Source organism: Moschus berezovskii, chromosome 18 (genome assembly GCF_049115385.1).
Source record: "Moschus berezovskii isolate FMDL1 chromosome 18, NW_MosBer_1.0, whole genome shotgun sequence".
Lineage (NCBI taxonomy): Eukaryota > Metazoa > Chordata > Mammalia > Artiodactyla > Moschidae > Moschus > Moschus berezovskii.
The window spans coordinates 71,639,294-71,665,757 of record NC_142477.1 but is presented as its reverse complement, the minus strand read 5'-3'; the positions used below and the strand labels follow the sequence as shown (position 1 = coordinate 71,665,757).

The window sequence follows — 26,464 nt, the reverse complement described above, 5'->3', positions numbered from 1 at the left end:
CTCTTTTCCAAATGAGGGCAATAGAAACTCAAAGGAGTGACATGTCTTTTCTAAGGTCACACAGTCACCTCCAGGTGTGTCTGACTCCAAGTCCGGGATGATATTCCCACTATCTCAGATTTGGGTACTGAGACACCCTGTCCTCGTCTAATTCACTCAGGCACCTTCCTACTTGCTTTCAAGTCTTACTTAACTTACTTAGATTCTGGAGGTCTGCTGCCTAGGTGGCTTAAAGAGAGGCCAAAACTGGAACATGTAAAGGAGTAAAAGGCATTGGAAAGCTTTGTGGGATGAAATGGAGGAGAAAGGCTGTGTCTTCCTTTTGGGAATACATAACACAGGAACAGTCATTTCCTGGATGAACTTTCCATATATGGATTTGTGTAAACTTCACGACATCCCAGTGAAATGTAAATGATCATGCCTATTTTTAAGATCATTTTTTTTTTCTTGTTTGAATGAATGAATAAATTGTTTGAGACTCAGAAAAATAAATAAATCTGTTCTTCTTGTTTGAAAGAGTGGATGGATGAACATGTTTTCTGAGGCTCAGACAAGTCAAGTCATTTGCCCAAGCCTCACTATTTGGATCTAGCAGAACTGGGACTCAATCCCTTCTCTTCTGACTTTAAGCAGTAGTTCTTGCTATTGTGCCCCATTTCACAGACAGAAAAGCTGAGGATCCCAAGGCAAACTGACTGGCTCCAGATCATGCAGCTAAAAGGTGACTGAGATAGGATTTAAGCCCAGAAGTCTCTGGCTCTGAAGGCATTGCTCCTTTTTTCTGCATTTTATTTTTAAATTGAGATAGGTTGGAGGCGGGAGGAGAAGGGGACGACAGAGAATGAGATGGCTGGATGGCATCACCGACTCGATGGACATGAGTTTGAGTGAACTCTGGGAGTTGGTGATGGACAGGGAGGCCTGGCGTGCTGTGATTCATGGGGTCGCAAAGAGTCGGACACAACTGAGCGACTGAACTGAACTGAACTGAACTGATTCACAATGTTTCAGATGTACAGAAAAATGATTTCAGTTATACAAACACAATATGCATGCACATACACATTCTTTTTCGGATTCTTTTCTGTTATAGGTTATTAAAGATACTGAATGTAGTTCTCCGCATTATGCAGTAAGACCTTGTTTATCTATTTTATACATAGGCTTGTGTATCTGCTAATCCCAAATTCTCAATTTATCCCTCCCACTCCTTCTCCTTTAGTAAGTTTGTTTTCTGTTTGTGAGTCTATTTCTGTGACAGAAAACAACAAAATGCTATAAGGCAATTATCCTTCAATTTAAAAGCAAATAAATATTTAAAAATTTTTAAAAATAAGTTCTTTGTACCAGTTTTTTAATTCCACATATGTTGTATGTCATATCATATATTTGTCTTTGTCTGTCTGATGTGCTTTACTTAGTATGCTAATCTCTAGGTCCATCCATGTTACTGTAAATGACAGTATTTCCTTTTCATGGCTGAGTAGTATTCCACTGTGTATATTCCAAGTAGTAGTCCACACCTTTTCTGTCTATTCATCTGTCAGTGGACATTTAGGTTGCAAAGGCATTACTCTTCATATTGAGTTGGACAAAATGTTTATTTGGGTATTTCCATAAGTTATGGAAAAACAAGAATAAATGTTTTGGCCAACCCAATACAAAACCTGATGGAAGGTACCTGGTGAAGAGGAAGCTCCTTCCTCATGGCCTTGCCTGGTTGGTCTTCTGCCCTATTAGACTCCATGGCTTAAAGTACCTCTACTTAGGAATCTTCCAAAAGCCAGCAAACCTGCTCACCACATCAAAAACACTTCTGGTCTGCCCACCACAAGTTGGCCTTAGTCAGTGAATGGGCCCTCAGACTTTGGACTGTTTCCCTTTCTTCTTTGCATTCAATCATCATAATCTGAAATTATTTACTTGTTTTCATTTGCACCCTCTCCCCAAATGGAAACTCTATGGAGGTAGAAACTGCTATTTTATCACTGCATCCTCAATATCCAGTCTCTGACATGGCATGTAGGTTTCCAATAAATCTTTCTTGAATGAATGAATGATGAACATTAATTTCATGCAAGATTGAAAAGTTTCATCAGAAAAAGAAGTCATTCTAGCTTTATCTGTGGCATGGATTGTCTCAGCACTGCCAATCTCTGGCTAGCTGGGCAACTTCAAAAATGCCCTTTGAACCTAACAAACCACTTTACCTCCCAAAATCTCCAGTTTGCTGATCAGGACAATGAGGGAGAGAGAAGGGGGGCATGTTGGAAACCCCATGTCTGGAAGAAAATGATCCAGGTATGAAGAAGAGTTGGTGGCATCAAAGGTTAGACCCTGGGAGCAAGGAGAGGATGGAGTGGGCCAACCTGTCTGACCAGATGAGTCCGAGGCCACATCTCTGATTTACGCTGCAACTTTGTCAAATGCCCTCTATCAAGACAGCCTAAGCTTCATCCCAGACCAGTGCACAGGTGGCTCAGTAGTAAAGAATCTGCCTGCCAGTGCGGGAGACATGGGTTTGATCATTAGGTTGGGAAGATCCCCTGGAGTAGGAAATGGCAAGTCACTCCAGTATTCTTGCCTGGAAAGTTCCATGGACAGAGGAGACTGGAAGGCTACAGACCATGGGGTCGCAAAGAATCTGACACAACTGAGCATGCACACACACATACACACATACACCAATGCACACAAAGTGTTTATAGCCTGTGTGCAAAAGCCCTTATTCATGTTTCACCTAACAATATGTATCAACTGTCTGCCTTATATGTGCCAGGCACGGAGGATAGTTTAGTGACTAAAACCGCCTCTTTGCCTCCCGTGCAATCTAAGACAACTCACAGTCTAGTCAGTGATTCTCAAAGTGGGGCTCCTGGAGCAACAGCATCAGCATCACCCAAGAACTTGTTAGAAGGGCAAATCTGCCAGCCCAAGCTGAAATCTACTGAATGAGAGTCATTACAAAGAAAAATGCAGAGCTGTGTGTTCTGATACCAAATATGGTCAACAAAGATGAAAAACAAAGAGCAGAGGACACGGGCACTATATTCCTATTAGTGTGTGCATCTTTTTAAAATTTTTTATTTTATATTGGAGTATAGTTGATTTGGGGTTCCCTGGTAGCTCATCTAGTAAAGAACCTGCCTGCAGTACAGAAGACCCCAGTTCAATTCCTGAGTCAGGAAGATCCCCTGCAGAAGGGATAAGCTACCCACTTCAGTATTCTTGGCCTTCCCTTTGGCTCAGATGGTAAAGAATTTGCCTGCAATGTGGGACACCTGGGTTCAAACCCTGGGTTGGGAAGAACCCCTGGAAGAGGGCATGGCAACCCACTCCAGTATTCTTGCCTGGAGAATCCTCATGGACAGAGGAGCCAGGTGGACTACAGTCCATGTTGCAAAGAGTCAAACACGACTGAGCAACTACGCTCAGCACAAAATAGTTGATTTACAATGTTGTTAGTTTGAGGTATACAGAAAAGCAATTCAATTATACATCAAAATGATTCAACTATACATCTATTATTTTTTAAAGTTGTTTCCCATATAGATTGTTCAGTTCAGTTCAGTTCAATTCAGTCACTCAGTCGTGTCCGACTCTCCGCGACACCATGAATCACAGCACGCCAGGCCTCCCTATCCATCACCGACTCCCGGAGTTCACTCAAACTCACGTCCACAGAGTCGGTGATGCCATCCAGCCATCTCATTCTCGGTCGTCCCCTTCTCCTCCCACCCAACCTTTCCCAGCATCAGAGTCTTTTCCAGTGAGTCAACTCGTCGCATGAGGTGGCCAAAGTATTGCAGTTTCAGCTTTAGCATCAGTCCTTCCAATGAACACCCAGGATCGATCTCCCTTAGAATGGACTGGTTGGATCTCCTTGCCGTCCAAGGGACTCTCAAGAGTCTTCTCCAGCACCACAGTTCAAAAGCATCGATTCTTCAGCGATCAGCTTTCTTCACAGTCCAACTTTCACATCTATACATGACCACGGGAAAAACCATAGCCTTGACTAGACGGACGTTTGTTGGCAAAGTAATGTCTCTGCTTTTAAATATACTATCAAGGTTGGTCATAACTTTCCTTCCAAGGAGTAAGCGTCTTTTAATTTCATGGCTGCAATCAGCATCTGCAGTGATTTTGGAGCCCAAAAAAATAAAGTCTGACACTGTTTCCACTGTTTTTCCATCTATTTCCCATGAAGTGATGGGACCAGATGCCATGATCTTCGTTTTCTGAATGTTGAGCTTCAAGCCAACCTTTTCACTCTCCTCTTTCACTTTCATCAAGAGGCTTTTGAGTTCCTCTTCACTTTCTGCCATAAGGGTAGTGTCATCTGTATATCTGAGGTTATTGATATTTCTCCTGGCAATCTTGATTCCAGCTTGTGCTTCATCCAGCCCAGCGTTCCTCATGATGTCCTCTGCATATAAGTTAAATAAGCAAGATGACAATATACAGCCTTGACGTACTCCTTTTCCTATTTGGAACCAGTTGGTTGTTCCATGTACAGTTCTGACTGTTGCTTCCTGACCTGCATACAGGTTTCTCAAGAGGCAGGTCAGGTGGTCTGGTATTCCCATCTCTTTCAGAATTTTCCACAGTTGATTGTGATCCACACAGTCAAAGGCTTTGACATAGTCAATGAAGCAGAAATAGATGTTTTTCTGGAACTCTGTTGCTTTCTCCATGATCCAGCGGATGTTGGCACAGTGTTGAATAAAGTTTCTAGTACTATACAGTGGGAGAAGGCAATGGCAACCCACTCCAGTACTCTTGCCTGGAAAATCCCATGGGTGGAGGAGCCTGGTAGGCTGTAGTCCATGGGTCGCGAAGAGTCAAATACGACTGAGCAACTTCACTTTCACTTTTCACTTTCATGCACTGGAGAAGGGAATGGCAGCCCACTCCAGTGTTCTTGCCTGGAGAATCCCAGAGATGGCAGAGCCTGGCGGGCTGCCATATATGGGGTCGCACAGAGTCGGACACAGCTGAAGTGACTCAGCAGCAGCAGCAACAGCAGTACTATACAGTAGGTCTTTGTTAATTACCAATTTTGTATACAGTAATGTGTATATTTCAACCCAAACCCTAGCTCTGATCCCAGCTTCCTGATTTATCCCTTCCCCAGCCTTTCCGCTTCAGTTTCAGTTCAATTCAGTCGCTCATTCGTGTCTGACTCTTTGCAACCCCATGAATCACAGCACGCCAGGCCGCCCTGTCCATCACCAACTCCCGGAGTTCACTCAAACTCATGTCCATCGAGTCGGTGATGCCATCCAGCCATCTCATTCTCTGTCGTCCCCTTCTCCTCCCGCCCCCAATCCTTCCCAGCATCAGAGGTAACCATAAATTCTTTTTCTATGTCTGTGAGTTTCTTTCTAGTGTGTGTGTGTGTGTTTTAAAGACATGTTGGCTTTTGCACAGCATATCTCTAGAAGGATACACAGGAAAGAGCTTCATCGTGCTTGTGTCCAAGAAAGAGCTGTGGGAGTGATAAGTAGACAGGAAACTGCTTGTGTAACGTTGGTACACACTTTATTCATTTCAGGACAACACACCCCTTGGCGTTAGTGCTTGCCCTCTCTGGACAGGTGGCAGGCCACTTCCACAGACAGCTGCAGAGTGGAATGTTGCTTTAGTCTCGATGTCCAACCCTCTTCCTTCTTTCTTCCATGAGGCAATTGCTGGTGCCCAGTCTTCTCCAGACCCCTGCCCAGGAGGAGCTTCTAATCTGTCCGGTGAGATAGACAAAGTGAGGCGGAGACAGTTACAGCGAGGTGGGCTGAGCAGCTCACGTGCCAGGACGGGCTCCGAGAGCACAGGATTGGGAGACAGCTTGGAGGGAAGAGTGAAAACTCATCTCAAACAGCAGGGGAGTGTTCAGGGAGGAAATCAGGCTGTTTCAGAAATTTGGTGTTTCCAAATTTGTCATGTGTGCATGTGTGTGGAGGGGGGAGCCAGTCCAAGAGACCAGGTGACCAGCTGTCCCACTTTGCTGGGGACCAGGGCAGATTTTGAGAGGGGTGTAGTTTTAGGGATACAACTGAGAAAGTTGTTCACCGTAGGGTAGGTGCAGATGGTATAGATGAGACAGGAAAAAGAAGCAGGACAGGCAGATTGAGGTGGAAATGGTCTGGGGAGGACTTTGACTGAGGCTAGTGGCTCGGGCAGTCACAGCCTCTGTGGTACGCAAACATTTCCACACTGCCCATCTTCAAAATGAAACATCCCAGATTCCTCAGGTTTGAAAATGCACCCTCTTTTTACCTATATATCTTGCCTCTCAGTCTTAGACAAAACAGCAAAGTTTATCTCTCTGCATTAGAGCTGATCCATTTCCATGTGCAAATGCAAGTTTGATGTGTAAACCTCCCCTGCATCATCCCATACCTGTGGTCCTAGAACCCTCTCACCCATTGTCATGGTCAGTATTCAGGGGACCTGAGATAAAATCGGGTCATTTCCAGGACAATATAGTGGGTTATGACCAACCTTGATAATATATTAAAAAGCAGAGACATTACTTTGCCAACAAAGGTCCATCTAGTCAAGGCTATGGTTTTTCCCGTGGTCATGTATGGATGTGAGAGTTGGACTGTGAAGAAAGCTGATCGCCGAAGAATTGATGCTTTTGAACTGTGGTGTTGGAGAAGACTCTTGAGAGTCCCTTGTACCGCAAGGAGATCCAACCAGTTCATTCTAAGGGAGATCGATCCTGGGTGTTCATTGGAAGGACTGATGCTAAAGCTGAAACTGCAATACTTTGGCCACCTCATGCGACGAGTTGACTCACTGGAAAAGACTCTGATGCTGGGAAAAGTCGGGGGCGGGAGGAGAAGGGGACGACCGAGAATGAGATTGCTGGATGGCATCACCGACTCTGTGGGCATGAGTTTGAGTGAACTCCGGGAGTTGGTGATGGACAGGGAGGCCTGGCGTGCTGTGATTCATGGGGTCGCAGAGAGTCGGACACGACTGAACGACTGAACTGAACTGAACTGATAGTGGGAACGGAATGTGCAGAGAGGATTGTGAAAAAGGAGCCTTTATCCTCACCACCCACCCCCCCCCACCCCCCGCAACCCCTCCTCTGTGGCCTCTGGCTTGAACTGGGTGCAGCTGGGTGCAGGTGATTACATCTATTGCCCGGCCCATTGCTTTTTGATGACCTAAGTGAAAAGGGTTGGTGACCTAATTCTGTTGCCCCTGAGATTCTTGCCCAACCTTGGATCACAGTGGTAACTGGTCTCAAGTGACCAGGTCCAGGTCTGGGGCCTCTCTGCCCAACTCAGCCCAGCACTCAGACACAGAGACTTGGGGAGTTAGTTGTTCCTCACCCCACCCTAAGCAAATCAGGAAGACTCCTGAGGAAGTACACCCTTGCATAGTTCTCTCTGGAAGGCAGTTTCCAACCCCATAAGCCTGGTGGTGAGTTGACATCTCTGCATCTACTTCCACAGCCTTTGGGGCAAGACTGGGCCTGGGGACTACATTTATTTGCTGCTGCTGCTAAGTCGCTTCAGTTGTGTCCAACTCTGTGTGACCCCATAGACGGCAGCCTACCAGGCTCTGCTGTCCACGGGATTCTCTAGGCAAGAATACTGGAGTGGGTTGACATTTCCTTCTCCAGAGATTGGATTGACCTGCATGGAACCCGAGAGCTTAGAAGTCCATAGAGGTTATATGGTCACACACCATCTTGCAGTTAGGTAAACTGAGCTCAGAGGTAGGAGGACACTTGCCCAAGGTCACTGTGATGTGCTGAATTGTGGTTCACCCCTGCCGTCCGCCATACCCCACTGTTTCAATTCACATGCTAGAGTTCTAACTCTCAGGATCTCAGAAGGTGACCTTAGCTGAAAACTGGGTAATTGAGTTAAATTGAGGACATCAAGGTGAGATCTAATCCAATAGGACCGGTGTCCTTACAAAAGGGGGAAATTTGAACACAGACAGGCACACAGGTAGAAAGCCCTGTGAAGATGAAGGCAGAGATTGAAGTGATGCTTCTATAAGCCGAAGACCGGCAGAAAACCGCCAGGAGCCGGGGCAGTGCCTGTGACACACATCCCTCCCAGGACACACAGGGAACCCACCCGATGGACACCTGATACTGGACGTCTGCCCTCCAGGACTGTGAGACAATACGTTTCCATTGTTTAAGCCACCTAGTTTGCGGTACTTTAAAAAAAAATAATTTATAATTGATTTTCAGTGTTGTGTTCGTTTGTGGTACTTTATGTAAAGAGAATAGTCCTATTGGACTAGGGCCCAGCTTAATGTTGTCAGTTTTAGGTCATTACCTCCCCAAGACCCTATCTTCACACAAGGTCTCACTCTGAGGTAGGGAGGGACGGGGTTAGGTCTTCATCATGTGAATTTGGTGGACAAAGTTCAACCCATGACAGTCACCCAGCAAACTGTTAACATGGAGGAAGCAAGAATCCATCCCAAAACCTGACTTATCGTGCTGTGTTTTCATAGACTCTCCCTGAGAGGAGGGCTGTGTCGGAACAGAGTTTCATCTCTTTTGTTAAAAGATGTACATGGCCACTCTGGTCTTTCCTATAAACAGCTTCTCATTTCCTCTCTTTCTGGGTGGAGAGGGCTGGCACCAGATTCCGGGGCCATCACCCAATGCCCAGCCCCACCCCTGCCCCCTGCCCGGGTTCCTGGCAGGACACAGGAAGTCCCAACTAGTCGTCACGTCTCTTCAAAGCATTTTTCTCCTACTTTTGATTTTTATTGGTTTGTGTCTGAAATGCTTTGTCTGTAATTACACAGTGTGCTGCCTGTCTTGTTTCATAATGACTCATATGAAGTACATGTAGCAGCAAAGGGAAGCACACAACTAAGTGGATATTTAATAATTAGTATTCATTAAGACAATTATTTAAATAAATTAGACTCAGTTAAATATAACCATTTTGCGGTGCTTCAAAAACAAAACAAAAAACACCTGCCTAGTTTAATATGACAGCAAAAGAAGAGAAGGGGGTAGAAGGAAGGATTCAAAGTCAAGGGCAGGAGAAAGAGCGGCCCGGGGAGAGCACAGCAGATGCAGATAAATGTCTGAAAACATTTGAAAGTAACATATTGCATGTTTTACATCAGTAATCAGAATGAGCATCTATTAAGGACTCCCTAAATTGCAAGTCCTTTGCCTGCATGATCTCTATTTCATCCTCATACCAAACTAATGAGGCAGGGACTTTTATGATTATTGCCATTTTACAGATGAGGAAACTGAGGTTGGCCCAAGGTCAAGAGCTGGTAAGTAGGTAATGGAGCTGAAAGTTGAACCTTGGCAGCTGCCTTCCAGAACCTGCCCCAGTAACCTCTTGACTCAAAGGCCCTCCCCTTATAGGTGTCGGACAGTGGGAGGAATAAGCCAACTCCCTCAGGGGGGTGGAAAAAGGGCAGTAATGCCTGCAAAATAAGTAGCTTCTTTTGGGTCAAGCTTAGGGTAGTGGTTAAGAGCCTAAACTCCTGAGGGCTCAAATCTAGGTTCACTATTGATTCAGAAGGCCCTCAGTTTCCTAGTTTGCAAACTGCAATAATAATAGTACCTTCCTGAGAAGAAAGAAATAGTAGCTGCTGGGTTGTGAAGGAAGATCTCAGGGAGCCACCAAATCAATCCTTGTCCAGACCTTGTTATAACGACATCTGATGATCCAACCACACCAAGGATTGGCCCAAGGTCTGTCCATGGCAACCACTGAGACCTGCGGCATTTGTCACCTCTGATTTGCCCTCCAGGTAGGTGCATTCTCTTGATGTGTCCCAAGTATGGAAAAGAGTGAAATCTGAAAATTTCCCATGAGGGCATAAGCCCCAGGGCCCCTAACATGAGAGGGAGCCTCAGTCTAAGTCCCTGGTTTGTTCCTTCCTGACCATGGTGGGTGTGGTATCTCAGAAAATTGTCAGAATCGTGGTACCCTCCAGTCACTAGAAATGATCCAGCACTGAGGATTCAACCCCTGTGCCTCATGAACTCCCACCTATATCCAAGTATGGTCTTCATGGGCATGCAGCCTGGCCCATCACATAGGTTCCCACACTTAGAAGAGCCCTGATTGTGATTTAATGCTCTGTCTTGAAATTCTTCACAGTTTTGGAACAAGGATCCCACATATTCATTTTCACTGAGTCCTGCAAATTATGTAGCCAGTGCTAAGAACAGTTTCGCTGCTGTAACAAAGAGATCCAGAAATCCAGTGACTTAAAATAAGACAGATTTAATTCTCTCTGACATAGCATCCCAGAGGTAGGTTGTTCAGACAGTAGTATGATTTTTCCATCTTCAGGGTGTGGCTTTCCAATCCCTTTGGATCCAAAGAGACTGTGTCATTCTCACCTGCCTTCAATCAGTGAGAAGGAGAAAGTAGCCTGGGAAGCACATAGTCAGTCTTAAAGGGCCAGGGCTGGCAGTGGTACCCATCACTTCTGCTCTCATCCAATGGTATGAACAAGATCACATGGCTAGACTTAGCCACCAGGAGGGCTGGGACATATACTCATTAGCCTGGGGGGATTGTTTTGAGATAAAATTCCACAAGAACCAGCACATTGGCACACCACTAAATCTTCCTCAGACTACAGCATTCTTAGACTGATGTTCTCATGCCAACCAGCTGTCCCCAATGCTGCAGTTTCCAGAAAGCCAAGATGCATTCACTGATCTCTCAAGTATAAAGAGAATCTGTTCTACAAGTCCCACTGAAATTGCATGCAGAATTGCATACACTTGCATTTTCCATAGAAGAAGGTTTAGGGGATCTCACTGGGCTCTGGGACAGCCTCCTTCACCCTCCCCCCGAAACGAAAGAGTACTAAGACAAATCCTTCAGTGCCGAGATGAGTTTCAGGCAAAGAGGAGGACTACATCAAAGCTAAATCAGAAAAAGTCTGTTCACTAGATATGGGACGAACTATGCCAGGAGGCAGCAAACTACAGCGTGTCGCCTCTTTTTGCAAATAAACTTGTATTGGAGCACAGCTACGTCTGTTTATTTATATATTGCCCATCGCGGCCTTCCTACTGCAACAGAAAAGTTGAATGGTGACAACAGGCGCCTGCAAAGCCTGGAATATTTACTATTTGGCCCTTTCCAGAAAACCTTGGCCAACTCCTGAACTAAACAGGTGAGGGCTACCTTCTTCCATCTGAGAACCCGAGGTGCTCTCCCAACTGGAAGCTGGCAGTGAAGAGGTCTGTGTATTCAGAATTGAAGTCCAAAGGGGAGCGGAAAATGCTAAGACGACAGTATTGGTGATAGCAGCTAATGGTTTTCTATGTTCTCCCATCCTCCGAGAACATTGGAAGAGCTTCATGAAAGGCAACACGAGACATGGAAAGCTAGTCTGACCTCCCATCTCACTGACCCCCTAACTTTCAAATGTTCTTCGTTTTGAATCTCAGTGGCTTGGTCTTTAAAATGTGGCTACTAAGTGTGACGGTGAGGGTAGTAGACGTGAGACGCAGCACAGAGGGTCTGGCCCAATCCATGTTAACTCTTAAAAGGAAACCTTTGGGGCCACCGTGGAGTTTGGAGGTTGATATGTCCATCTCCAGCTAACCTGGAGGTGGGCATATAAAGCCTCAGTAGTTAGTTGAGGCTTCTGAGATTTTCTTCTTGGCTGTTATTTTTGCCCAATGGCTAATGTCAAGAGTGAAGCCTTTTCTGTGATGACGGCCTTGGATGCCTTGATGGTGGGTTGGCAGGCACTCCACCTGCATTTCAGCCTCTTTCAAGGAGGTGGGGCCTCAAAAGGCAGCTTCCTTCCTGGCAGGGGAGCCCTCTGTGAGGGTCACGGGGGTCCAAGTGTGGGGATCTGAATGGGAGAAATGAAAGAATTATACCCAGGGGGAAAAAAGTGATGGCTTATCACTATCTACAATAGCCAAGATGTGGAAACAACCTAAATGCCCATTGACAGAAGAATGGATAAAAAAAAGATGTGATACATACACAATAGAATATTACTCAACATAAAAAAAGAATGAAATAATGCCGTTTGTAGCAGCATGGTGGACCTAGAAATTATCATACTAGGTGAAGTCAGACAAAGACAAATTTAACATATCATTTATACGTGGAATCTAAAATATGATACAAATGAACTTATTTGCAAAATAGAAACAGACTCACAGACATAGAGAACAGACTTGTGGTTGTCAAGGCGGAGGGAGGACTTGAGAATTTGTGATTAGCAGATGCAAACTGTCATATATAAGATGGATAAACAGCAAGGTCTTACAATATAGCACAGGGACTGTCCTGTCATAAACCTTAATGGAAAAGAATATGAAAAAGTATATATACATATACATATAACTGAGTCACTTTAGTGTACAACAAAAGTTAACATGACATTGTAAATCAGTTATGGTTCAATAAAATTAGAGTGATGGCTTATGCAAGAGTGTTGGGTCTGCCACCAATGCACTGCGCGGCCTTAGGTAAGTGTCTTAACCCTCCTGGGCCTGTCTTCTCCTTGGCGTCATGAGGGGATGATGAACTGGTTCTGAACATTGTAATTTTCTTTGATTCCCGCCCTGTGATCAGAGAGGCTGCTTCTTTCTGAACTCTCTCCAAGTGTTCCTTATTCCTCAGGAAGAATACCTCCTGATGCCTGGAAAAGGGCCTGGTCAGGACCATATTTAGAGCTGTATTCCCTCATGGGTCCTCAGGGCCCTGCTCCTGTCCATGATCACAGCAGTGGAGCCAGTGGTCTGACTCATGGGGCTGCACCGCCCAGACATTAAGGGATTTCAAACTGGAGGATGAGACACTGCTATGATTTAATAGGATGAAAGAATAATGTGGCCTTGTTAGTAATCCGGTAAAACTAAGCTTTCCTAATGCTTAGGGTGCACTGGCTAATTAGACATCCTAAGTATGTGAGTGCTAAGTATAGTGGCTAAGAACAGGGACACTCTGTCAGACTGATTCAGATTTCTTTCCTCCTCTGGCACTAACTAGCTGTGAGATACTAATCTTCACTGATCTTCAGTTTTCTCTAAAGTAAGTGGAAATGAGTAATAATACCTAACAAATACCATTATGGCAAGAATTAGATTAAAAGGAATGAAATTCTGCAAGAACAGGGTAATCCAAAAGCTCCTAGACTTACTCTGTTCATGGTGTCTGAGCATCTTACTCTGTTCATGGTAATTTTTTCACAGTGCCCTAATGAAAGGAAACACCTAATAGTTCCATTTATTAATTAAGCAGTTAGTTCCAGCTACAAATTTAATAAGTATCTATGTCCTAACAATTTAACATTCATTAAAAAATAGTATACATAAATCAAAAGAAAACTAATATTTTTGGATTTATTCTTAAAGAGTCAAAATTACTTCCAAAGGGATATGCTTGAGTACCACGTGCATTCATGCTCAGTCTCTTCAGTTATTTCTGACTCTTTCGACCCCATGGACTGGAGCCCGCCAGGCTCTTCTGTCCATGGGATTCTTCAGGCAAGAGTACTGCAATGGGTTGCCATGGCCTCCTCCAGGGGATCTTCTCAATCCAGGGTTCAAACCCGGGTCTCCGGCATTGCAGGTGGATTCTCTACCTACTGAGCCACGTGGGAAGCCTTTGGGTACCACATATCTTCTCAAACCTTGAAAAGTACATGAAACACCACCACCCTCATATCCTATTTCACATTGATTTTCATGCTGCCTTGTCTTTTATTACAGTAACTGCTGAAAATCAAAGTTATGACTTTGTCAAAAGAGATATAGCACAGTCTAAGGTTGCAACTGGGATCTACCTTGAGCTATTAGTTTGCAGGGTACCCTACAGATATCAAGTATCAATGTCTTTCCTTTGAAACTTAAAATAGGGTAGAGCATCATTCATCTGCTGCACCACTCTAGAGAGATGGAGCTCACAAATAAGAACCTTGCCAAGAAAGCACTCTTCCTTTCCCTTGTTTCGAGCAACTACCAACTCCTGGAAGCAACGTCAGATTCATACTGTGTCCCCAGCATCCAGGACTAGCTGCAGCAAAGACTAGGTGTTCTGCGTGATCTGAAATGAAGACCTTCTTGGTCTCCATAATCAGTGACCCTCCTTCTAATGTCTCACTCCCTTCCCCAGACCAAGTCAACACTTTGCCAGGAAAAACCTATCCAACTCTTGCACGTGGCTAAGCCATTAGCTGACTGTCTGACTCCCCAGATTTGACTCCATAAATACCAGCTGTGAGGCGGCTTCCTTGTTGGTTTCACCTATCTTGACTCTAGGTTCTATCTGGTATTTAGCTGGGCTCCAATTACTCGGACTTTCAAGTATAGCAGTGTTCCTCACGGTGGGATCCTCAAACGATTTGCATCAGATTCATTCACACTGGGGTGTTGTTCAAAAGAGAGGTCATGGACACCAGCTCACAACAACTGACTCTCTTCTTTACATTTCTTTAAAGAATCTCCCCAGGTCATTCCTAGAATTGCCCCACTACCCTTATGCCCACTGACATTCATTTGGAGAATTAATGTCAGATGATTGTTGTACAAGAATCAGATACCACTCAACACAGCCCTAAGGGCCCAATATCTTCTGAAAACATGCTTGCAGGATGGTGATTTCTGAAAGCAGAACCTCCTGCTTAGATCATCTGGGGGTTGATGGCTTTCCCCCAGACATTCTTGTTATTGCCAAGAGACTTTTGGGAACAGATTAATGAGAGCTCTTTCAACTGGCTCCAAAGGATCTTGGTTGAGAACTTCCTGGACAGAGACCCCACTTCATCTCCCAAGTCTCCAAGATCTCCCAAGTGCTTGTTTATGGTTTATTGAACTAGTCTCGATTCCTGAGTCTATAGTCACTTTGTCTCTTTAAACCTCTTCTTATAAAGTGACTCTAGAAGCCTGCACATAATTACAAACTATTCTTTGTGATCTCTAGGCACTTCACATCATTATCAATGGTGTGAAGTGTTTTGAAAGACTTACAGAGGTAATTCCCTGGTGGTCCAGTGGTTAAGACTCCATGTTCTCACTGCTGAGGACCCAGGTTCAATCCCTGGTCAGGGAACTAAGATTCTACAAGTTGCGTGTTGTGGCCAGAGAAAGGCTTGCAGAAAAGTTATTTGATGATTCTTCTTTCTCATGAGGGAGGGGAATTTTGGTGAACCCTCAAGAGAATTGTGATGGCTTAGCCTTCAGCCCCATCCTGGCATCCTAATGGCCTTTACTCACCCCAAAAGAACTAGATATTATTTCTGAATTGCCACACTCAAGACTCCAGAGACCACTACCAACTTCACTCCTTCTTGGTCTGCTCCCATCATACTCTGGGCTGATTAGGCAAATTAACTATTAGTGAAAAAATGTTACCAGATTTATATAAAACATTAAAATAATTTTTTTAATATTTCAGAGGTTTTCTTAAAAATCAGATGAGTTAATGAATCTCATTGTACTAGACCTTTTTTTCTTCACAATCAGACAGATAACTTTATTAGTTTCTTCTACAAGACAGTAACACTAAATTTTTAAACAGAAACCTCAGATCATTTGAGAGGCCAAATAGATCCAAGGAAGGAAGATGATAATTAGACAGTTAAATAATCAAAAGGCACTGCAGCACCACCTAAAACCTACCTCCATGGTGGTAGTAAGCTAAGGAAGATTAAGCTACACTGAAATAATTTCATGTTAGTGTTCCAGATTATAGAGCAGAAACTGAGTTTGCTTTCCAGAAGACTATGGCACAGCGGTCACTTGGGAACAAGTAGATATTTGGCCAGGAAAAGAAGGTCAGACCAAATAGGGCTGCTCCAGCCTTACAGGGATTTAGCAGCCAGAGTTGGGTTTAGGCTGCCCCAGGCTCTTGCTGTAATTTAGTACAGACTTTAGAGAACTTGTCTCATGTTGGGGTGTGGGGGCTGAAGCATTCACATGCAAAGTAGTCTGAGCTTCCCCAAACACATTTACACACCCTACAACAAGCTTCCAAAGTCTCACATCTTGTAGCAGCTGAGCTGCAGTTAAAGCTGCAAGGCTCACAGGATCAAAGAAGCCAGGAAGAGACAAAGCAAGTAAGAAATCCCAGAAACTAATCTCAATGTAGCTTTCTCCAACGTAATGGATTGGCCAAAGAGTTCATTCAAGTTTTCCCATAAGATGTTATGGAAAAACCCAAACAAAATTTTTGGTCAACCCAATAGGAGAAACACTTATATAACTGATGTGGGATGTAGAAAGCTACGCTGAAACAAGCTGGGTCTTCTGTTCGATTTTTCATCAGATACCAAAGGAAAACAGGAGCAGGGTTCACTTTATTTATTTTTTTAAATCCTCTGAAGTTATTCTTTTGTAAAGGGATATGGCTGAACAGATAGGAGACAGATTCCCCATTGTGAATTCTCCTGATGGCTTCTGCAAGGATCATGGAGATAGGGATCACCTGTATTTTGAAGCAATGCTTCATCTTATCCTCCTGAGGTATGGTATTGGTGACTACTACTGCTTCGAAGCATGCATTGTTAATATGAGAAATGGCTGGAACAGGAAAGATCCCATGAGTCAACACAGCATAAACACAACTCCAGGGGAGAGAAGTTTGTCAGCTGCGTGGCAGATTGTACAACAGGTGTCAGCCATGTCATCCACTAGAAGAGCCACCCAGGCCTTCATAGCACCCACCAGAACCATGCAGTCCACTTCAGCAGCCTTCCTGCATTCTCTGTGAATCAAAGCAAAGTCCGCATTCAACCAGTCTGAGACAAAAGTCACTCTGTTAGCTCCTCCAGCATCAGGTGAGACAGCCATGGAGTTCCTCCACTTTGACATCTTCTCCCTTATCCACTTGAGGACAGCTGACTCTGCAAATAAATTTTCCACTGGAACATAAAAAAATTGAGGAGCATGCAGGTCCCTGGCGATACTACGACCCTTGTCTACTACAGAGATCATTTTGCCACAAGCTTGGCTAAGATTGGTATCCTTCTTATTCTTCCAGACATAAGTGGGAAGGACAGGCTGACTGCAGTAACCCAACTGGCTGAAGCAATCTTTGCAGGCATTATTCATAATCAAAAGTTGCATTCAAGTAACTTGATTTCACCACAGCCACTCTGAACAATGTAGACATCCTTTCCATGCACTCTTTCACCGATTTCCACACAAGTCTGATTGCTGAATTTCATAGTCACTGCCTTGGCAGCCCCAGGCCCAAGGGGGCAGCAGTCTTCTTGGGGTAGGTACAGGTGGGAACTGCTGAAGATTTTGATATTCGGCATCTTGGCCAACTGCCCTAGGCCCTCTTTGCTTAGTGATCGCTCCTGCTGCCAAAACCCAAATCGAGTTGGCCCAGAGACTCAGTACTAGGCACTTTAAGTTGCTACTCTGTCATCTTCCATTCCTGCCCTGTGTGCAACTCTAAACTGTCCTGGTGTTAGACAAATTAAGACTGTCCAATCTGCTTCCTAAACACCTCTCAGAAACATTCCCTCTTCTGGACTCTCAAAATCTCTTCCTTAGTTCAAGTCTCACCATTTTCCATCAGCATCATGATGACATCCCCTCACCCGATTGACTGTCTGGGTCTTACTCTGCTCTGCTGAAGTTCTCTTTCTTAAAAGTAAATATGATCACATTACTTCTGCCAAACTCTCCATCAGTTTCCCAGTTGTCTCCGAGGAACACCCCAACAGCGCTGCACCACGCTCAGGGTTCTCCTGGCCCGGCCCAGTCCCCTCGGCCCTCTTGTCCTACTCCTGCCTTCTTGCCCTGAAAACTCATCGCACTCCTCTCTGTTCCATCCACCTACCCAGCTCCCCCAGCCTCCAGGCCCTTCCTCCCTGGGGTCCTCATCCCTCCCGTCCTTCCCCCTCCCCCTGTGCTACCTGAAAACCTTCTAAATGAGCCCATCCCCCAAGTTCTGCTCAACTCCCACTGGCCCTTTGGTAAGACTCGCATGTGGCTATATCCTCTTGGAAAGGCAACTTGCAAAATTAACATGCATGTATACTTAGAGTCTACTTCTGGAAATTGTTCCGTACTGCCTATGCACTCCTCACATAAGTGCTCAAAGATATTCATTGAGTTATTTGTTATAGCAGCAAAAAGCAAAATATAAATAAATTAAAAGGGGGATAACCATTCTGTCAATAGGCAGCTGATTATATATAAGCAATTAATCATAGCAATAAAGGAGATCAACACATCCTGATATAACATGGTCCTCAAACTACACACCTAAGTAAACCAGTATAATATGTTGTGGGGATGTTTATTATGTGACACCTGTACTGATATTCGCAGGTAGACCCTACCAACGGCTTCCCTGGTGGCTCGGCTGGTAAAGAATCAGCCTACAACGTAGAAGACACGGGTTCAATCCCTGGGTTAGGAAGATCCCCCAGAGAAGGAAACAGCTACCCACTCTAGACCCTACAAAACTGGGGCCTCTGAAAGGGAAACTCAGGGATTAGTAAGAAGACTTACTTTTTACTCTAAACAATTTTGGAATTTGTTTTTTTTGTTTTTTTTCTGTTTACATGTTTTTTTTATATAAAAAATAATAATAATGCACGAGTGAGATCTGATAAAACTTGTACATGCATCAGCTTCTCTGACAAGCTTGCTTTAATGCCCCAGGGTAGAATGAATCACTTCTCAGTCTGAACCTTATACATCTATTTATTGCTTCCCTGGTGGCTCAGAGGTTAATGCGTCTGCCTCCAATGCGGGAGACCTGGGTTCGATCCCTGGGTCGGGAAGATCCCCTGGAGAAGGAAACGGTAACCCACTCCAGTGTTCTTGCCTGGAGAATCCCATGGATGGAGAAGCCTGGTTAGGCTACAGTCCACGGGGTCGCAAAGAGTCGGACATGACTGAGCGACAGAACAAACTTTATCCCAACCAAGAGTAATATCTGGGCTCTTTTCCTCCAAACCCAGGACCCCCTAAGATATCTGTGTCTGCTTCATTCCTGTGCTTGCAGCAGCTAACCTGGGCCTAGGCCTGGCACTTAGAGCTTGCCATTGGAGTGATCTGAGTTCTTAAGCTCTTACTGGGTTGGGAAAGAAATGACAGCAAGCCTGTTCTCTGCACTCCGGTTGCTGGCAGCCTTGACCCAGAGGAAAATACGGATAATTCGAATCCTGGATATGGGAAACAGAAGGCATTGCTATAGGCCAAACATCAAATTAATAATAGAGATATAAGAGCAGACTGAGAGTGGTGACTTGGGACAAGAATCCTCTGTACATTATTGACCCTTTAGAGGGTCAGGAGTGAACACAGGGGCTTCTGAAGACCTCGACTCTGTGGTTAAATTTGAAAGCAACAATAGTGATTAACCCTAGCGTAATTAATGCTGGTCACGTGCCAGGCAATACTAAGAATGTACTTGCCCATCTTGTTTAATCCCCAGAATTAGCCTAATAAAGTTATTATCCTCACTTTTCAGTTGAGGGAACTGCTGAGAGGAGACGGGCAGAAATGATAAGCAGCTGAGCTGGGCAAGAATGACAGGTCTGGTTTGCTCGAGCGTCCACTCTCAACCACTTCTAGCACAGAAAGACATGTGCCCAAGAAAAAAGCAACTTTGCAACAGCCTTCTGAGTCATCTTTTCCTGTTGCTCCCACTGGACAGATAAGAACACTGAATTCCACAAGGAGAGAGTGACTCAGCCAGGTGATATAGTGATGGTGACCCATCACCCCACAGCAAATTCGGCAGGACAGAGGGAGTATAAAATCCACTCATGAGTTCCCACTGCACTCACAGTGAAATCAGACCTCAGAATTGAAAGCAACATAATTCGCTGTTCCTGTATTAAAAAATACTAAGTTTGGTTAGACATTCCTGTCCACGGTTAAGCAATACCGAGCATCAGCAAAGATAACTTAGCTATGTGCTCTAAAAAAAGACTTGCTGATGGAAGAGAAATTTGTGAACCAATTGAAATAACTTAGATAGGAAGACGAACAACAAGACTCACTATAAGACCCTCTTTCCAGGGTGTTCACAAATTCAAGACGTAAACAAGTCTACATTGTAAACTCTGCTTAATCCCAACTAACTCTTTGCCTGGTAAAATCAGCCCTAAAACCATCAAACGCAGGCCCTAAAACGCTATAAACAGCCTGCCCAAACCTCCACCTTCTGGGGTATCACTAAAGCTCTCGTCAAGGTTGTGTTGTCATTTATTGCGGTAGGTCTAGTAAACTTAGCTTTGCTTGATCAACGTGCTTTCTGGTTCATTTGGGGATTTTGTGGTGGCTTTTCCAGGGAATGTAAAGTCCTATGCCTTCTAACCTCTAGTTGGCTTTTTTCTCCATTGCTTTTTGAACTTCAGCCACAGAGGCCCTCGGTCAGTTCTTTGATCCTACCATGCTTCCTCTGACCACAGGGCCTTTGCACTGACCACTGTTTTTGTCTTAAATATTCCCATCCACCTTCTTTACCTGGTTAGCTCCTAAACTTCTTTCAGATCACCTCACTTGTCATTTCTCCAGGAAAGCCTTCCTTCCCTGTCTCTGTGAATACGGCAGACCTTCTTGCTATTTTTCCCTACAGCCACTTACCTTTGCTTTTTAGCACTTACCCCTGTTGCCATTTTACCTTTCAGTTCAGTTTAGTTCATTTAGTTCAGTCACGCAGTCATGACTGACTCTTTGCAACCCCATGAATCACAGCACGCCAGGCCTCCCTGTCCATCACCAACTTCCGGAGTTCACTCAAACTCATGGCCATCGAGTCGGTGATGCCATCCAGCCATCTCATTCTCTGTCATCCCCTTCTCCTCCTGTCCCCAATCCTTCCCAGCATCAGAGTCTTTTCCAGTGAGTCCACTCTTCGCTTGAGGTGGCCAAAGTATTGGATTTTCAGCTTTAGCATCAGTCGTTCCAATGAACACCCAGGATCGATCTCCTTTAGAATGAACTGGTTGGATCTCCTTGCAATCCAAGGGACTCTCAAGAGTTTTGGTTATTCAATTACTGTGTCTAAATTACCCTCTAGAATGTAAGGTCCCTGTGGGTAGGCACTGTGTCTGTTTTGATCACCCACCCAGTCCCTTGCACTTTAGCTTGAATAGGTGATCAGCAGAATTCTTGGATAAACGGATGTTGCTTTTAATAAAACTTCATAGTTGTGCATATGTATCAATGAGTCTGTGTGTGTGACATGTTTGTAGCATAAACTTAAATCAGAAGACATACAGGAATCCCAGAACGTGGGAATGGTAACACCATTAGGAGTGGGGAGAAGGCGTAAGTTTAGAGGATACCTTAATGTCTGGGTTTGGCTTGGAACCTGTCTGCATTGAGATCAGTTCAGTTCAGTTCAGTTGCTCAATCAAGTCTGACTATGCGACCCCATGGACTACAGCATGCCAGGCCTCCCTGTCCATCACCAACTCCTGGAGTTTACTCAAACTCATGTCCATTGAGTTGGTGATGCTATCTAACTATCTAATCCTCTGTCATCCCCTTCTCCTCCCACCTTCAATCTTTCCCAGCATCAGGGTCTTTTCAAGTGAGTCAGTTCTTCCTATCAGTGGCCAAAGTATTGGAGATTCAGCTTCAGCATCAGTCCTTCCAATGAATATTCAGGACTGATTTACTTTAGGATTTACTGGTTGGATCTCCTTGCTGTCCAAGGGACTTTCAAGAGTCTTCTCCAGCACCACAGTTCAAAAGCATCAATTCTTCGGTGCTCAGCTTTCTTTATAGTCCAATTCTCACATCCATACATGACCACTGGAAAAACCATAGCCTTGACTAGACGGACCTTTGTTGGCAAAGTAATGTCTCTGCTTTTTAATATGTTGTCTAAGTTAGTCATAACTTTACTTCCAAGGAGCAAGGGTCTTTTAATTTCATGGCTGCAATCACTATCTGCAGTGATTTTGGAGCCCCAAAAATAAAATCTGCCACTGTTTCCATTGTTTCCCCATCTATTTGCCCTGAAGTGATGGGACCAGATGCTTTGATCTCATGAATGTTGAGTTTTAAGCCAACTTTTTCACCGTCCTCTTTCACTTTCATCAAGAGGCTCTTTAGTTCTTCTTCTCTTTCTGCCATAAGGGTGGTGGGGTCTTCAAGTGTCTTTTAATTTCATGTGGTGTCATTTGCATATCTGAGGTTATTGATATTTCTCCCAGCAGTCTTGATTCCAGCTTGTGCTTCATCCAGCCCAGCATTTCTCATGATATATTCTGCATATAAGTTAAATAAGTAGGGTGACAATATACAGCCTTAACGTACTCCTTTCCCAATTTGGAATGAGTCTGGTGTTCCATGTCCAGTTCTAACTGTTGCTTCTTGACCTGCATACAGATTTCTCAGGAGGCAGGTCAGGTGGTCTGGTATTTCCATCTCTTTAAGAATTTTCCACAGTTTGTTGTGATCCACACAGTCAAAGGCTTGGCATAGTCAATAAAGCAGAAGTAGATGTTTTTCTGGAACTCTCTTGCTTTTTCAATGATCCAGCAGATGTTGGCAATTTGACTTCTGGGTACTCTGCCTTTTCTAAATCCAGCTTGACAACCTAGATGCCCATCAGCAGATGAATGGATAAGAAAGCTGTGGTTTATATACACAATGGAATATTACTCAGCTATTAAAAAGAATGCATTTGAATCAGTTCTAATGAAGAGGATGAAACTGGAGCCTATTATACAGAGTGAAGAAAGTCAGAAAGAAAAACACCAATACAGTTTATTAATGCATATATATGGAATTTAGAAAGATGGTACTGATGATCCTATGTACGAGATAGCAAAAGAGACACAGATATAAAGAACAGACTTTTGGAGAAGGTGAGGGTGGGATGATTTGAGAGAATTATGTATATTATCTCAAAAACATGTATATTATCTCTGAAACATGTGTATTATCATATGTAAAATAGATTGCCAGTCCAGGTTCTATGCATGAGACAGGGTGCTCAGGGCTGGTGCATTGGGATGACCCTGAGGGATGGGATGGGGAGGGAGGTGGGAGGGGGGTTCAGGATGGGGGACACATATACACCCATGGCTGATTCATGTCAATGTATGGCAAAAACCACTACAATATTGTAAAGTAATTAGCCTCCAATTAAAATAAATAAATGAATTTTTTTAAATACATAATAAATAAGCAATATATTAAAAATAATAATAATAAATCCAGTTTGAACATCTGAAAGTTCACAGTTTACGTACTGTTGAAGCCTGGCTTGGAGGATTTTGAGCATTACTTGGCTAGCATGTGAGATGAGTGCAATTGTGTGGTAGTTTGAACATTCCATGGCATTACCTTTCTTTGGGATTGGAATGAAAACTGACCTTTTCCAGTCTTGTGGCCACTGCTGAGTTTTCTAAATTTGCTGGCATATTGAGTGCAGCACTTTCACAGTATTATCTTTTAGGATTTGAAATAGTTCAACTGAAATTCCATCACCTCCACTAGCTTTGTTCGTAGTGATGCTTCCTAAGGCCCACTTAACTCCACATTCCAGAATGTCAGGCTCTAGGTGAGTGATCACAGCATCGTGATTATCTGGGTCGTGAAGATCTTTTTTGTATTGTCTTCTATGTATTCTTGCCACCTGTTAAAATCTTCTGCTTCTGTTAGGTCCATATCATTTCTGTCCTTTATGGTGCTCATCTTTGCATGAAAATTTCCCTTGGTATCTCTAATTTTCTTGAAGAGATTTCTAGTCTTCCCCATTCTATTTTTTCCTCTGTTTTTTTAAATTGATCACCGAGGAAGGCTTTCTTATCTCTTCTTGCTATTCTTTGGAACTTTGCATTCAAATGGGTATATCTTTCCTTTTCTCCTTTGCTTTTCACTTCTCTTCTTTTCTCAGCTATTTGCAAGGACTCCTCTGACAAACATTTTACCTTTTTTACTTTTGGTTTTCTTGGGGATGGTCTTGATCCCTGCCTCCTGTACAATGTCACAAACCTTCGTCCATAGTTCTTCAGGCACTCTATCAGATCTAATCCCTTTAATCTAGTTGTCACTTCCACTGTATAATCATGAGGGCTTTGATTTAGGTCATACCTGAATGGTCTACTGGTTTTCCCTCAGTTCAGTTCAGTTCAGTCGCTCAGACGTGTCCGACACTTTGTGACCCCATGAATCACAGCACGCCAGGCCTCCCTGTCCATCACCAACTCCCGGAGTTCACCCAAGCTCATGTCCATCAAGTCAGTGATGCCATCCAGCCATCTCATTCTCCGTCGTCCCTGTCTCCTTCCACCCCCAATCCCGCCCAGCATCAGACTCTTTTCCAGTGAGTCAACTCGTCACATGAGGTGGCCAAAGTACTGGAGCTTCAGCTTCAGCATCAGTCCTTCCAATGAACACCCAGGATTGATCTCCGTTAGAATGGACTGGTTGGATCTCCTTTCAGGCCAAGGGACTCTCAAGAGTCTTCTCCAGCACCACAGTTCAAAAGCATCAGTTCTTCGGCGATCAGCTTTCTTCACAGTCCAACTCTCACATCCATACATGACCACTGGAAAAACCATTGCCTTGACTAGACGGACCTTGGTTGGCAAAGTAATGTCTCTGCTTTTTAATATGCTATCTAGGTTGGTCATAACTTTCCTTCCAAGGAGTAAGCGTCTTTTAATTTCATGGCTGCAATCAGCATCTGCAGTGATTTTGGAGCCCCCCAAAAAATAAAGTCTGACACTGTTTCCCCATCTATTTCCCATGAAGTGATGGGACCAGATGCCATGATCTTCGTTTTCTGAATGTTGAGCTTCAAGCCAAACTTTTCACTCTCCTCTTTCACTTTCATCAAGAGGCCTTTGAGTTCCTCTTCACTTTCTGCCATAAGGGTGGTGTCATCTGCATACCTGAGGTTATTGATATTTCTCCTGGCAATCTTGATTCCAGCTTGTGCTTCATCCAGCCCAGCGTTCCTCATGATGTACTCTGCATATAAGTTAAATAAGCAGGGTGACAATATACAACCTTGATGTACTCCTTTTCCTATTTGGAACCAGTCTGTTCCATGTCCAGTTCTAACTGTTGCTTCCTGACCTGCATACAGGTTTCTCAAGAGGCAGGTCAGGTGGTCTGGGATTCCCATCTCTTTCAGAATTTTCCACAGTTTATTGTGATCCACACAGTCAAAGGCTTTGGCATAGTCAATGAAGCAGAAATAGATGGTTTTCTGGAACTCTCTAGCTTTCTCCATGATCCAGCAGATGTTGGCAATTTGATCTCTGGTGCCTCTGCCTTTTCTAAAACCTGCTTGAACATCTAGAAGTTCACGGTTCACATATTGTTGAAGCCTGGCTTGGAGAATTTTGAGCATAACTTTACTAGCTTGTCAGATGAGTGCAATTGTGCGGTAGTTTGAACATTCTTTGGCATTGCCTTTCTTTGGGATTGGAATGAAGACTGACCTTTTCCAGTCCTGTTGCCACTGCTGAGTTTTCCAAATTTGCTGGCATAATGAGTGCAGCACTTTCACAGCATCATCTTTCAGGATTTGAAATAGCTCAACTGGAATTCCATCACCTCCACTAGCTTTGTTCATAGTGATGCTCTCTAAGGCCCACTTGACTTCACATTCCAAGATGTCTGGTTCCAGGTGAGTGATCACGCCATCATGATTATCTTCATTGTGAAGATTTTTTTTGTACAGTTTTTCTGTGTATTCTTGCCACCTCTTCTTAATATCTTCTGCTTCTGTTAGGTCCATACCATTTCTGTCCTTTATCAAGTCCATCTTTGCATGAAATGTTCCCTTGATATCTCTAATTTTCTTGAAAAGATCTCTTGTTTTTCCTATTCTGTTGTTTTCCTCTATTTCTTTGCATTGATCACTGAGGAAGGCTTTCTTATCTCTCCTTGCTATTCTTTGGAACTCTGCATTCAGATGCTTATATCTTTCCTTGTCTCCTTTGCTTTTCGCTTCTCTTCTTTTCACAGCTATTTGTAAGGCCTCCTCAGACAGCCATTTTGCTTTTTTGCATTTCTTTTCCATGGGGATGGTCTTGGTCCCTGTCTCCCGTACAATGTCACGAACCTCCGTCCATAGCTCATCAGGCACTCTATCTATCAGATCTAGTCCCTTAAATCTATTTCTCACTTCCACTGTATAATCATAAGGGATTTGATTTAGGTCATATCTGAATGGTCTAGTAGTTTTCCCTACTTTCTTCAATTTCAGTCTGAATTTGGCAATAAGGAGTTCATGATCTGAGCCACAGTCAGCTCCCAGTCTTGTTTTTGCTGACTATATAGAGTTTCTCCATCTTTGACTGCAGAGAATATAATCAGTCTGATTTTGGTATTGACCATCTGGTGATGTCCATGTATAGAGTCTTCTCTTGTGTTGTTGGAAGAGGGTGCTTACTATGACCAGTGCGTTCTCTTGGCAAAACTCTATTAGCCTTTGTCCTGCTTCATTTCGTGCTCCAAGGCCAAATTTGCCTGTTACTCCAGGTGTTTCTTGACTTCCTACTTTTGCATTCCAGT

General features: G+C 43.9%; 1 non-coding gene and 1 pseudogene across 1 annotated transcript; one reads left to right on the top strand and one right to left on the bottom strand.

Moving 5' to 3' along the window:
* Nucleotides 1-17,265, bottom strand: part of LOC129553012 (ribose-phosphate pyrophosphokinase 1-like) — a 62,799-nt pseudogene extending 45,534 nt beyond the window's left edge.
* TRNAE-CUC (transfer RNA glutamic acid (anticodon CUC)) lies at nt 14,984-15,056 on the top strand. Its single transcript has one exon. It is a non-coding gene; the product is annotated as a tRNA-Glu (tRNA).
* Nucleotides 17,266-26,464: the final 9,199 nt, after the last annotated feature.